Here is a 14,411-nt window from a genome sequence, read left to right as displayed (position 1 = left end):
GTTTTCCCTCAAATGTCCTAAGCTCCTTTCTATACATTTGGTTTTAATCCCAGTCAGGTTTACTCCAAACTCCTAAAAGCTTTCAAGCTTTTGAGTTTTCTAAGCTAATGCTACATGACCTTTATAATAATCCTTTTTTATCTTGAACTAAAAACAAATTAATCACTTTCAATGTTTGCACGACCTACCACATTGCCACAGTAAATAAATTTTCCTTTAACATTACTGAAGTCTCCTCTTTCTGATAAGAGACAAGATTCCGTTTGGAGGATATGTCTGGCCTATTCTTTTTTTAAAAAGACCTCATCACAAAAGTACCAAACTCCAAAATGCAACTATTTACAAATCCAAACTCTAAAAACAGTTTGTTTATCTCATACAGCTTTCATCACATTGAAAATGACACAGTCACTCTGCTGCATGGCATATCAGCCTGGACTGCAGAATGTTTGGGGAGTGGGTAAATCATTAATTTTGATGCCATCCAACAAGATGGGAGAAAGTGGGCCACACGTGTTCCATTGCCCTGCCAAATAACACGAGTTTTGGAAATGGAGTTCAATCATTGCATATCAGCAATGAGCTAAGTCTGTACTCAAAGACCATTGATTATTTTATGAAGTGTTCAAAGCATGAGAATATTTTAGGTTTGTGTTTTTTGATTAGTAAAATCATGTTTTGATTAAACAGTACAGGCCAGAGTTATTTTACAGCTAAGTTTTTAAAGTTAATTTTCTGCTTTGGGTTATATATAGTGTTTTTAAGTTTTCAGTGCTAAGTTGCTTGGGTTTAATTCTCAACTCAAGTTCCATGCTTTATCCTGTCCGCATATTTATAATTGTATGGTTTACAATATTGAGCTTCTCAGACCGAATTATTTGCAGGTTGATTTTGTCATTTCCTCAACCACATCTCACCAGAGCATAGACTGTGAACCCATAATTTTCAGCTTTCTTACTGAAGGTGAGAAAATATTACTTTTAGGAAAGTACTTCCTGATTCCTCTTCCAGTATGCATAATGTCCAAAGTTGGACATTTGGCGTGACATTATCAATTGAGTGCCTGTGTGGAGACAGGGAGAAAGTGAGGACTGCAGATGCTGGAGATCAGAGTTGAGTGTGTGGTGCTGGAAAGGCACAGCAGGTCAGACAGCACCCGAGGAGCAGGAAAATCGACGTTTCGGGCATAAGCCCTTCATCGGGAATCATTCCTGATAACAGGCTTATGCCTGAAACGTCAATTCTCCTGCTCCTCTGATGCCACCTGACCTGTGCTTTTCCGGCATTAAACTCTTAACTCTGTGTGGCGACAGGCAGATAAACAGAAGGGATTTACAGACAGGAAAAGTTATGCTGTGTGATTTGTTTTTCTCAGCTCTTTAAATATTGAAGATAAATTGTCAAATAATCTTGACTCCAACTTCTGGAACTCCACTTAAAGGGGATTTTGTTCTCTTAAAGCTAGTAGCATCACTCAACCAGCCACCCCTGGAAATGTCAGAGACCAGGCAAAAATGCAGTGCCACACTTCAACACTGCCTTCCTCGATGTAGTCCTGAAAGCTGTCCAAAAGAGGAGGAGGAAGTTTTATTTCTTGTGGATGGCAACAACAAGTCATCCTACATGAGCAAGTCAACTAGACAGAGGAGCTGTGCAGGTCAGTGTCCATGGACGAGTCAAAAGTACCTGGTTCTGATGTCACAACATGACTTATCATTTGTGCTATGCTCGACTATGTGCCACTACCCACTCAATGCTTATGTTCCTACTAATATGAGAAAATATTGTAAGGATGTCACTCCAGAGTAACAAGTTTGGAAGCCAGGTATCTCCATCGTATGTCTCCCACAATCAGCGCCTGTCACTTCATTGCACCAACCAGTGTATCACTAAAGGCACCACAGTGGTATTGCCCCCTCCTGTCTGCTGGAATTCTCGCCAAAGAAGATTAAACATAAAAAGAGCTGCAACATTCAGCAGTTTGAACACTATCAGTTCACTGAGCTTTCATCACAACTAGGAGAAGCTACACATCTTTTCACCAAGTCTGGCGTGGGCAAGGACACAACCACAAAAGTTGGCCTTTCAGCTCACTTTGTTTTCCTTGCTTGCCTGCCCTGTCAGGTTTCCTGGTGTCAGCCAATATAGCTACCTCATGAACCAGCTTCACCCTTCACATGACAAACTTTTAACAACAACAAGAAGTTAGACTCTACATAACTGAGACTTCCCACAAGCTGTTCAACATGGAGATGCTCCAATCCTACCATTCTGCATTTGTGCAAAACTAAAAGCTTTTTTCTGAAGAAGCCAAACTAGTGAAGCCATTCCAGCAACCTGGAGTATTGATGATGTAATAAGTACGAAACAAGTTTCTGTCTATCACTGTTGGGAGCCCTACTCTCCTGAAATGTTTTGTGAACTTAATAGCAAATATTTAACCTGCTGTTGTGAAACACACATTTTGCCTGTTGCTTCTAAAAGTTTCAGGTGGGCCCAGAATATTTAACCCAAAATATTGTTCTTTCATTTTTCTGGATCAGTGTACTGGAACTTAGGAAGTGCAGCAGTTTGAAATGAAACTTTACTATTGTTTTCTCAAAGGGGAAAGTGAGGTTTGCAGATGCTGGAAATCAGAGCTGAAAAGTATGGTGCTGGAAAAGGTCAGGCAGCTTCCGAGGAGCAGGAGAATTTCTGTTTCAGACGTTAGCCCAGGACGTTCCTGATGAAGGGCTTATGCCCAAAACTTCGATTCTCATGCTATAATTTTCTCAAAGGAAACAGACAATAAAATGCCAGTGAATCCCATATCACCAAGAATCAATTTATGTTAAGGAACTATTTAAATATGTTACATTTATTATTAAATTTATACTTCATTGGTATGAGTTGTTTATGAATGTTTTTAAGATGTTATTGAAAGAATGGATGAAAGATGTGCTTGTTATCGAAGTTCATATCATGGTTCACAGTGTTGAGGAATTTTTTTTTGATACTTGTATCATTCCAGTAAGATACAAGAATGTAAAGAGTTTTTTTACTAGTCAATTGTTCATTGATTCACATGAAGGAATGATGACCTGACAAGCACTGACATGGCCTGTCTTGAGTGATGATGAAATAGTATTGAAATACGCAAATGATTTAAAAAAAAGAAAAGCACTGACCTTCTGTTACGTTTTCCAAGACTTCGAGTTTTGACTTCATAGATCAGTGATGATCATTACAGAGCCAACATCTTCATAGTTTCTTTTCTTTCCAGGCATCAAACAAGAATAAGATGTTGAGTAGAATATTTCATGCTATTAAGCTTTGAAAATGGTGAACTGAATAATACTGTGAGTTAATGTAGTATCCTGTTACCTTAAAGATTTATTTAAGTTGTAGCCAGTACATTTTTTGTGATGAAGTATTCAATTTAGGCCATCTGCAAATATTTGGACAGTATCTGCTCAGTTCACAGGAACAAAATGCATCCTGTACTGCTGAAGAATATTGGAACCATATCTCGTTCAAAATATATAGAAACACCAGCACACACAATAGCAATCAATGAGTCTAAATCTTGCCAGATTAGTCTTTCTTCCCGAGTGCACCTTGTAAATGATTTCCTGTAACAATTAAAATTCTGTAATCTTTGTTAATGTTCCCATTTTGTCTTTGAAATAGTTCCTAATTAGTTGAAGTATGTGCTACCATTTATGAAATTACTTTGTTTTCCAATTCCTTTCTGTTTGTACAATTGCTTCCAGACTTTGTTTATAAAATAAGCTGATTAGAATCTACAGACTTTTAAATGTGGCAAAAATACTTTACATGTGTCTACTCCGAAATGTCAATTCGACATCTGAAAAGAGAGGATGAGTAAACCTTTAAACTTGAGCTGCAAGTACAGATAGCTAACCAGAAGTGCGGAATTCTTTTTTAAGACAAGATTCTTTTCTGTTGGAAATGTTGTAGTATTTCTGCTGCATTGGCTGTTATTTGGTTTAAAGGGATTGTGTAAGTAACTGCACATCCCTGACTCTCCTTTGTCCTTGACCAGTAAGGTTAAGGAGAATCACTAGGCATTTCATACATCTGATAGAAGCAAAAGGGCAGCTACTGAATGCATAAGCCTGCTTAAGGATAAAAGAGGGAGGTTATGTCTGAAGCCAGAGGAACTGGCTGAGATTCTTAACGAATACATTACATTGGTATTCACCAAAGAGACAGACATGAGGGATGTGGAGGTTAAGGAAAGGTGGGTGAATACTCGCAGGCAAACCAATATAATGAAAGTGGAAGTGTTGCATGTGTTGAAATACATTAAGGTAGATATGTCCCCAGGGCCAGAAGGGACCTATCCCAGGATGCTGTGGGAGGCAAGGGAGGAAATAGTTGGGGTCTTAACAATATCTCTGCATTCTCTTGGGCCTCTGGTGAGGTTCCAGAGGATTAGAGAATGGCCAATGTTTCTTCTTTGTTTAAGAAGAAAAACCTAGATAATCTAGGTAATTACAGTTCAGTGAGCCTTATGTCATTTGTTGGAGCCAAGATACTGAGAGAGAGGCTTTATTCACATTTAGAAACAAATGGACCTCATAATGATAGGCAGAATGGATTTGTGCAGGAATGATCACATCCCATCAACTTGATTGAGGTCTGTGAGGAGGTGACGAGAATGGTTGAGGGAAAGACAGTGCATGTCGTCAACTTGGACTTTACCTGATTTGATCAGGTGTATCTTATGGCAGGCTGGTACGCAAGTTGAATCTCGAGAGCTGGCTAGGTGGATTCAAAACTGGCTTGGTCATAGAAGACAGTAGCAGTGGAAGAGTGCTTTTCAGAATGGAGATCAGTAACTGGTGGTATTCCACAGGGGTCGTTACTGGAACCTTTGTAATACATAGAAATGACCTGGAGGAAAATATAGGTGGTCTGATGAATAAATTTGTGGATAATACCAAAATTGGTAATTTGCAGATACTGAGGAAGATTATTAGAAGATACAACAGAATATAGATTGCAGATTTAGGCAGACAAAAGGCAGATGGCGTTTAGTCCAGGCAAATATGAAATGATGCATTTTCGAAGATCAAATTCAGGTGCATGTGATGCAATAAATGGCAGAACCTTGAGGAGCATTGACAGGTCTAAAGAGCCCTGCAAGTTGCAACTGAAGATGGATAAGATGGTCAAGAAAGCATAAAGCATGCTTGCCTTCATCAAAGTTGGCAAGTTATGTTACTACTGTACGCAACTTTAATTAGGCCACATTTGGAATATTGTGTGCAGTTCTGGTTGCCACACTACCAGAAGGATGTGAATGCTTTGGAAAGGGTGCAGAGAATGTTTACCAGGATGTTGCCTGGTCTGGAGGCTTTAGATCCAAGGAGAGGTTGGACCGAATTGTTTTGTTTTCACTGGAGAGACAGAGGCTGAGCAGCAACCTGATAGATGTTGTCAAAATGATGAGAGACATACGTAAGGTGAATAGTCGGAGGCTTTTTCCCAGGTGGAATGGTAACTACAGGTAGGCACAAGTTCAAGCTGGGAGGGAGAAAGTTGGGGGGAATGGTGCCTGCAACGCGCTGCCATTGAAGGTAGTGGAAACAGGTGTATTAGCAACATTTAACGCACATCTTGATAGACACATGAATGTGAGACAAACAAAGGGATAGAAATCCCGCATTGACAATAAGTAGCTCGTATAATAAGGATTAGGAATTGGCACAGGCCGAAGGGCCTGTTCATGTGCTGTATTGTATTGAGTTGTATTTGATGGCATTGAGCAACCTTACATTCTTGCAACACATAGCAGATAAGACTGGTGGTTAATTGTCCTGCTGATTGTAGAACAATGCTGGTAGGCATCTGTCACTTGGCTGGTCTCAGTGAAGGAATACCAAATGTAGGGAATACGTGCCTACATAATCTTTTCATCTGAAATAAACATACGTTTTTAAAAAAAAATTAGGTTACTTTAACATTTTCACTTTGCAATTTGGCTTTCTCGTGACATTTAGCTTTGCATTTTCAATAAGCTGTGACCTGCTCTATCAACACCTTTTTTGCAGTTCGATTTACTTTTGAACATTGCTTATGCTTTCAATTATAAACTTGTCCAGATTACACACTTAAGAATATTCGTGTGAAATATGTTGTGTTACAAAAATGAAGATATATTTTCAAAAAGAAGTTTAAAATGAGTCTGTTTAGTTTGGCTAATTTCATTGACCAGTCACTTGTAAATAATGGGCAATCAATTAATTTTCATTATGTGCTGAATAGAACCGTTTGCAAAACAATACATTTTAGCAAAACCTGCAAATTATTTTTTGAAAAGTGCAGTTAATTAGAGTCAGGTGCATAAATTCAAACTTAACATAAATGCAAGAAGTAGCTGTTTCAAATTAAAAATACACGTAGATAAGTAGGAAAAATAATCCTCGAATAATGAATAAACCAAATGTTGATCACGTTGAAAACAGCCTCTAGCGAAAACACGAAACATTGAACACATTTTATGTTGGCAAACCCCCTGAAAAGTCATGTACTGGGCAGATTTCTGATGAATTGGCATTTATTAATATTGTTCTGACCATTGCAATAAAATTATTCAAGTTAAGAAAAGGAATGGCACAGGCGGCACTGTGGCAGAGTGGTTAGCACTGCTGCCTCACAGCACCAAGAACTCAGGTTCAATTCCCGCCTCAGGCGACTGACTGTGTGGAGTTTGCACATTCTCCCCGTGTCTGCTTGGATTTCCTCCGGGTGCTCCAGTTTCCTCCCACAGTCCAAAATTGTGCAGGTCAGGTGAATTGGCCATAGTGTTAGGTGAAGGGGTAAATGTAGGGGAATGGGTCTGGGTGGGTTGCACTTCGGCGGGTTGGTGTGGACTTGTTGGGCCTGTTTCCACGCTGTAAGTAATCTAAGAACCAAATGATAGGAGGCTTACATCAGAAAAGATTAAGAGAAGATGCTTAGAAAAGAGGGACAAGAGAGAAAGAATTAAAGATTGTACAGAAACTGTGGAAGTACGCTTTTAAGGATGCCTAATTGAACACTGAAAACTTCTTTGTCATTTCTCTATAGGCTAGTCTTAAACTTGGCCAGTCATTATTTTATTAATTACTGCTTAATGACAAGCTGACATTCTACAACTGTATCATTTTTCTTTCAAATTACATTCTATACCTGAAGCTAAATTTCCAATATGCATAAGTATGAATGCTGCTTAACACAGATACTGTCAACAGTTATATTATTAGTATAGGGTTTTGTGACTGTCCAGTTTCCCCTTTATGCAGCTGTGATTTTGGCAGACAATACAGCTAGTGTTTCACAGCATAGCTTTCTAATAAATTAAGGGCCTTCTTACTGAAATTGTCCCTCGTTATAGCCTGTGGTAATTCTGCAATGCTTCAGAGTCACTTGCTTGTCAACAATTTGACAGGATATGAATGACAGACTGATTGCTGCTGCACTGAAGTTAATAAAACTGTTGCCTCTCATTTTTCTTTCCAAAGCAACTTTATTTGTCATTTCGAACACTTTTCTCAATTGTACAACTAAACATTGCAAAGTAATACGATTACTTGAGTACGTTTTACATTTAAAATAATATTCTTAGTTGAAATTTTGCTTCCAGAGCACAGACTTCTGCTGTTGTTGAGGGTTTCAGTAGTGGGACTGGAAGTATGCAATGCTTCTCGTAGGTGGGTTAGCTAACCAATCAAAGAACATTCAGCCAACTTGTTCTTCGGAGTTGAGGCATGCAGCCAATTTTGGGACGGGGACAGGAACGGGCTGGAAATGATGTCCCTGCTATTTACCATCAAAGTTGCAGATGCCATACTTAAAAGATGCCTGAAGCATCATTCTGGGTGTTGTTTTGGAGGTGTTGACACTTGTGACCATTGTGGAAACCCGCTGTTTCTCCCAGCATCAACCGTGACTCAGAAGAAGATGGTTCACTGATGTTTCAGTGCAAGTTCCTCTCTGGGCTGTGTGGCAATGGCAGAAGAATTTCCTCGGGCTGGAATCGGGATGACCTTCAACTTGAATGAGGTGGCCTGGATGATGTTTGCAGCATGGGTTATTGGGCTTGGAGGTCCATACTAGAACTTCTGTCCAGTACAAGAAAAGGACAAAAGATTTGCTTTTCAAAAGGGTGAATTGGGCTTCACTGCGAGCTGATGCTCCAGGGTATCGGTCAATTAATTGAGTCAGTTGAGAAGAATGCTAGACTGGACTTTGGGCTGCAGGCCTTAGTGTCAGGTAGAATATTTTTGAACTAAATGGGATCCATTTCATAGTCTGAAAGTTGTGCCAACTGCAGGACATATATGTGCACCACACTTACTGGGAAACACATGAGCATGTGCAAAGACCAGAGGTGGTAGTTTTAGCCTTCTAATGGGGAAGGGCCTTAGAACTTGTTTTGATTAACTCATTGGTATATTGCTAGCTGGTTAGCGTTTTGAATTTTTAATTACAGTTTTAGAGATACACAGCACGGAGACTGACCCTTCGTATATGTTGATCAGATACCCTAAATTAATCTAGCCCCATTTGCCAGCATTTGGCCCAAATCCCTCTGAACTCTTCCTATTCACATACGCACGCAGATGCCTTTCAAATGTTGTAATTGTACCAGCCTCCTCCACTTCGTCTGGCAGCTCACTCCATAAACGCACAAAACTGTGTGTGAAACCCCCCCCCCCCCCCCCCCCCCCAAACCAGTGTCCTATAGCACTGGCTTCCTCCACCCTAGGGAAAACACCTTGTCTTTTTGTTCTATCCATGCATCTCATGATTTTTATAAACCTCTATAAAATCACCCCTCAGCCTCCAGCCTATTCAGCCTGTACCTATATCTCAAACCCTCTAGCCTGGCAACATCCTTGTACATCTTTGCTGAACCCTTTCACATTTCACAATATCCTTCCAATAGGAGAGAGATTAGAAATGCACACAATATTACAAAACTGGCCTAACCAATGTCCTGTACAGCTGCAACATGACCTCCCAACTCCTGACCAATAAAGGAAAGCATACCAAGCGCCACCTTCACTATCCTATCTACCTGCGACTCCACTTGCAAGGAGCTATGAACCTGCACTCCAAGATCACTTTGTTCAGCAACACTCCCTAGGACCTTACCATTAAGTGTACAAGTCCTGCTCTGATTTGCCTTTCCAAGATGCAGCACCTCACATTTATCTGAATTAAACTCCATCTGTCACTCCTCAGCCCACTGGCCCATCTGATAAAGATCCCATTGTAATCTGAGGTAACTTCCTTTACTGTCCACTACACCTCCAATATTGGTGTCATCTGCAAACTTACTGACTACACCTCCTATGTTCACATCCAAATCATTTATATAAATGATAAAAAGTAGTGAACCCAGCACATCCTTGTTGCACACCACTGGTCATAGGCCTCCAGTCTGAAAAACAACCCTCCACCATCACCCTCTGTCTTCTACCTTTGAGCCAGTTCTGTATCCAAATGGCTAATTCTCCCTGTATTCCATGAAATTTAACCTTGCTAACCAGTGTACCATGAGGAACCTTGTCAAATGCCTTACTGAAGTTCATAAAGATCGCATCCACCACTCTGCTCTCATTAATCTTCTGTTACTTCTTCCCTTTTGTCCTTAATGTATTTATAAGAATCACTTTGGATTCTCCTTAACCCTACTTGCCAAAGCTATCTCATATCCCCCTTTTTGCCTTCCTGATTTCCCTCTTAAATATACTTCCACAGCCTTTATACTGTTCTAAGGATTCAGTTGATCTCTGCTGTCTATATCTGACATACGCTTCCTTCTTTTTCTTAAGCAAAACCTCAATTTCTCCAGTCATCGAGCATTCCCTACATTGTTTGAGGATAACATGAGTGTTTGTACACAGATGCAGAGGCTTGAGACGCCTTGCAGTCTAGGGAGGATGCCTCCAATCTTATGTTGACAAATGACATAAAAGAGTAATATCTAAATCATAAGTGAGAGAGGAATTATAGTTAACAGAGCTAATTGTTTGTGTGTTCTCCACCATGAGATCTCACAGCAAGACCATTAGAAAGAAACAGCCATCCATTCGTAACACCTTCACCTTTGAGGATGATAATACTGTGAACTCGGAACCACCACCTAATTCCCTTGCGTTATCCACCAAGATAGAGAGAATACAGAGTGCACATTGTAGGTTATGCTTGAAAGCACTGTCTGGTGAGTGCCTCACAGATACGTGCCCACAGATACGTGCCCACAGCTAATGGATGACATGACAGGTCTGCTGGAAACAGGCCCATGCTGAGCCCCATACAGCTATAGGAAGCTTGATAGAAATGCGGAGACCGGCAGGATAGCATCTAGCAGATATACCCAAGTCTATATACATACTACTTAAGCAGGAGATACAGGGGTGTGTCCCAATTCTGACTGCTCTCTGGCCTGCGGCAAGGTTCATGGCGATTTTTTAAAATTAGATTCTCTACAGTGTGGAAACAGGCCCTTCAGCCCAACAAGTACACACCGACCCTCTGAAGAGTTACCCACCCAGACCCACTATCAAAGGCAGTCATTTTCTCAGCTCCTTTGAAAAGTTACCTATGTAAGGTAAATATGATAGGGTGATAGGTTTCAGTCTGAGGTTGGAAGGTGTCAGGTCTTAGGGGGAGAACAGAATGTTTTGCATCCAGTTCTAGGGAATGAGAGTCAAGTTTAGGGTCAGTTGAATAGTTGGTCAGGGGTTAGACTAGATATTTAATCTGTTTTTCCTAGGTAACTACTTAACTGCAGTAGAATCGCCAAATTCTCTGATTCTTCGGATACTTTTAGAAGGTCCCAGGCGTAGAGGAATTACCTACCAATTTTCGGGTCAATTTCCTCGGAGTCTGCTACAACTGGGATTCGGTCAGGCCCTCATTCGCTCCTCCCATTTACACTTCAAAAACTATTCTCGGTCGATAGAAAAATCCTGGCTTTAGTTTACCTTGCTCTTCTCGCACAATTAGAGGGGACAGTTTGTCAAAGCAACGGGACAGAGATTTTGATGCTGGGTGCTTGTCTTATATTTTTCTTCATTCCTGTGTAATTACACTATTTTTAGCACAGTTGTTTCCAACTTGCCTTTCTAGCCATCAAACTGAATGCTAAATTCTAACATGCATGGCCACTATTCCCTCAGGAATCTTTCATGCTGAGATAATTTATTAAACTTGCCTTGTTACACATAATAATCCAGAATAGTCTGATCCCTTGTTGGATCCATAAAATTCTGTTCTCGAAAGCTACCCTGCATGCACTCTGTGAACTTTTCCTCATGGCTGCCTCTGCCAATCTGATTTTCCCAATCTGTACGATGATTGAAGTTTCCCATCATTGACTTTCTGTCATATATGCTAATTCCACCAGTGTTGTATTCTCTGTTTCTTCTTACCTCCACCTGTATGGATTTTACATCATCCAAACTGAGATCACTTCCTAATGTGCTAATCCCATTTTCTATGAAGAAAGCCATCTTGCCGTTTTTCACTTCCTCACTGTCCTTTTGAAAGATCACATATCATTCAACATTCAGTTCTCAGCTTTGATCTCCTTGTCACCATGTCTCCAAAATGTTGCTAAGATCATGCTTATTATCCACCAACTATGCTGTGTGCAGTCAAGGAGAGAGCCATTAATTCTGTCTTATTACCTTTTGTTCCTCCTCTACCCCATTTGTTGATTTTTTTTTAAGTGTTTGTATTCTCTGTTCATTCCTGTCTCGCTCTCAGCTAAACTTATTCAATGTGCTAAAACACTGGTCCGAGCATGGTTCCAGTAAAACCTGTCTAACTGGAACAGCTGTCTTCTACCAGTGCTGGTGCCAGTGCCATATGAACTGTAATCTATTCCTCCTATACCAGTCTTTAAGCTACAAGTTTAACTCATTGATCCCTTGGGACTGACTTTTTCCTTTATCTGTGACTGGAAAGAGTTTCCCCTCTACCCACTCCTCAAAACAACATGACCACCGCACCCATGATGATAAAGTCCCTCACTCCTCTGCACTTTCCTGAGCACTTGCCCAACTTTTTGTTTTAAGAATTCTTGGTGTGGAAGCATGGCCCTTCGGCCCAACATGTCCACACCGACCCTCCGAAGAGTGTATCACCCAAACTCATTTCCCTACCCTATAACGTTTACCCCTTCTAATGCACCTATCCTTGAACACTATGGGCAATTCAGCATGTCCAATCCACCTAACCTGTACATCTTTGGATTGTGGGAGGAAACCAGAGAACCAGTGGAAATCTATGCAGACACTGAGCATGTGCAAACTCCACACAGATAGTCACCCGAGGCTGAAATCGAACCCAGGTCCCTGGAGCTGTCAGGCAGCAGTGCTAACCACTGAGTCACCTCCCACCCTCTTCCTCTCTAATTTAGTGAGACATCTCCTGTACCTCTTGGATTTCTGTCATCCAGTCATCTTTGATTCCATTCATTAAGCAAATCATCCCATAGAGGTAAAATCACCAAAGTAGATGACCTCACCTGCACTTTCACATAGTGACTGAAGAGAAACACTTTATGGATTAGTTAATTGAAAAGGTGCACTTCTAGTTAGATTTCCTTTGGATGAGTGTGTCTGATGTGTGTATACCTCAAACTGCCAACAATGATTCAGGAAATTAATACCATTGTTTTATCCTTCAGTTAAGAAACTGACTTTTGGTCTTCCACACAGCTAAGTTTTCCAGCCCACTTTGCTTAATGCTTCTGGGAGCCTAACAAGATACCATGCTTACGTTCTTGCAAGTAGTGATGGAAACAATTATAGAAGATTTGCAGACTTGTGGTCAAGACTGACAACAGTATTGGCCCCAATTCCTGATTCTTTCTTTCAATATGAGGATCCAACCCCCAGTGTGTGTTGTATATAGGTTTGAACAGATTAATACTGAGGCATGCCATGAGCACCACCAATTATGATGTGTGGATGGAACAGTTCAGAATCTCAAAGCAGTGGGAACTAGCATCCAGTCCTATTCAGTCTCTGTAACAGCATGTATCACATCAACATAACTTGTGACTTTGCTAATGTGCAATAAACTATCTTAACTAAAAGAGACTCCAGTAGTCAGAGTAGGAAGTGGTTTTCCTCTATCACACTGGACAAAACAGGTCCTGTAGTGTTCTACATTTAAAAGGGGTGGGTGTAGCAACCTTCAGCAGCAGCAGCTCATACAGCATAGTAAGCTAGCATGGCCCATACAACAATCTGAACTGAATTTATTGATTTAAGTGGGATAGAAACAATACAGGAAAGCAGCAATCTTATTCTCAGGATTAGGATGGATATTATTACTTAGTTTGCTAGTCTCTAATTTGTTGTCCAAATACTTTGTATCTTAAGGGAAATAGACATATATATGGCCTCTTTCCATGTGTAAGGTGTTATGTTCCAGATAGCAATACGTACTTTACTTTTACCTTATCGTTAAAATAAAAGAAAAACTGAATCACCTTAACCGTATTGGAAAATTTAACAGGATAATAGATTATTTAACTACTAAACAGCAACTGTTATAATACAGTAACATCCCATAAACGCACCCTTGGAAAAGGCTAAATTCAGTAAAATAGATTGTCCTGCGTGTCTAAAACCTAAGCTTTTAGCTGTGACAGAGAGGAGAATAATATTTTCCAAATCCAGCTTATATTTAATGTTTAATGGACAATTAATGTTACAATTAGCAAGATCTTCAATCGAACAGAATTGTGAAGGCCTAGATGTATTTGTGTAAAACAAACAGTAGAGTAGCAACTTTGCAAATTCCAGGCATTCAAATTCATAGTACACCTTATAATCTGTAGGGCCTGGTGAATTTACACATAATTTCACACCATTACTTTTAATTAAGACCTGCCTCAATATAACTGCTTTTTTTTTTGGCACCTCCACGATCCTTGAAATCCCTGAAATTGTAACGTTAATGCCAGAAATATTACAGGGGATTCGGACTACCTCCCTGATATGAGGAAGAATCAGTCGGGAAAGTAGATTCAAAATACATTCACAGTCTGCTGATGGTCTTTCATTAATGCAAGTAGTGATGAGCATCAAATGTTACCTGTGCAGGCAATGCTGACATCCCAGGAATGGATTTAAAAAAGAATGAATGTATAGACCTTTGACATAGGAAAAAATTGCTCTGTTTATAATATTTATATGATGTTTGCTGTCCCTCTTAAAAATTTCAAAATTTGTCTCACTCGCTTCAGGAAAGCTGTTCAGATCTCCTGTTTCTAGTTTGTTACCTGTAACTCAAATTTCCAAAGTCTGCAGAATTGAAACCTAAAGCCTTTCTTTTTTCTAATTTAGCTGTATTCTGCCCAAAAATTGGTTTATAAACTGGTGGTTTTAACTGTT

General features: G+C 40.1%; 1 protein-coding gene across 2 annotated transcripts in view; it reads left to right on the top strand.

Annotated features, from left to right (window-relative positions):
• LOC132827318 (ABC transporter B family member 1-like) overlaps positions 1-14,411 on the top strand; it is a 194,391-nt gene that overhangs the window by 122,807 nt on the left and 57,173 nt on the right. The gene's annotated exons all lie outside the window — the stretch shown is intronic.

This window comes from Hemiscyllium ocellatum, chromosome 24 (assembly GCF_020745735.1).
Source record: "Hemiscyllium ocellatum isolate sHemOce1 chromosome 24, sHemOce1.pat.X.cur, whole genome shotgun sequence".
Lineage (NCBI taxonomy): Eukaryota > Metazoa > Chordata > Chondrichthyes > Orectolobiformes > Hemiscylliidae > Hemiscyllium > Hemiscyllium ocellatum.
The sequence above is the reverse complement of the archived record's forward strand: the minus strand, read 5'-3'. Positions and strand labels throughout refer to the sequence as shown.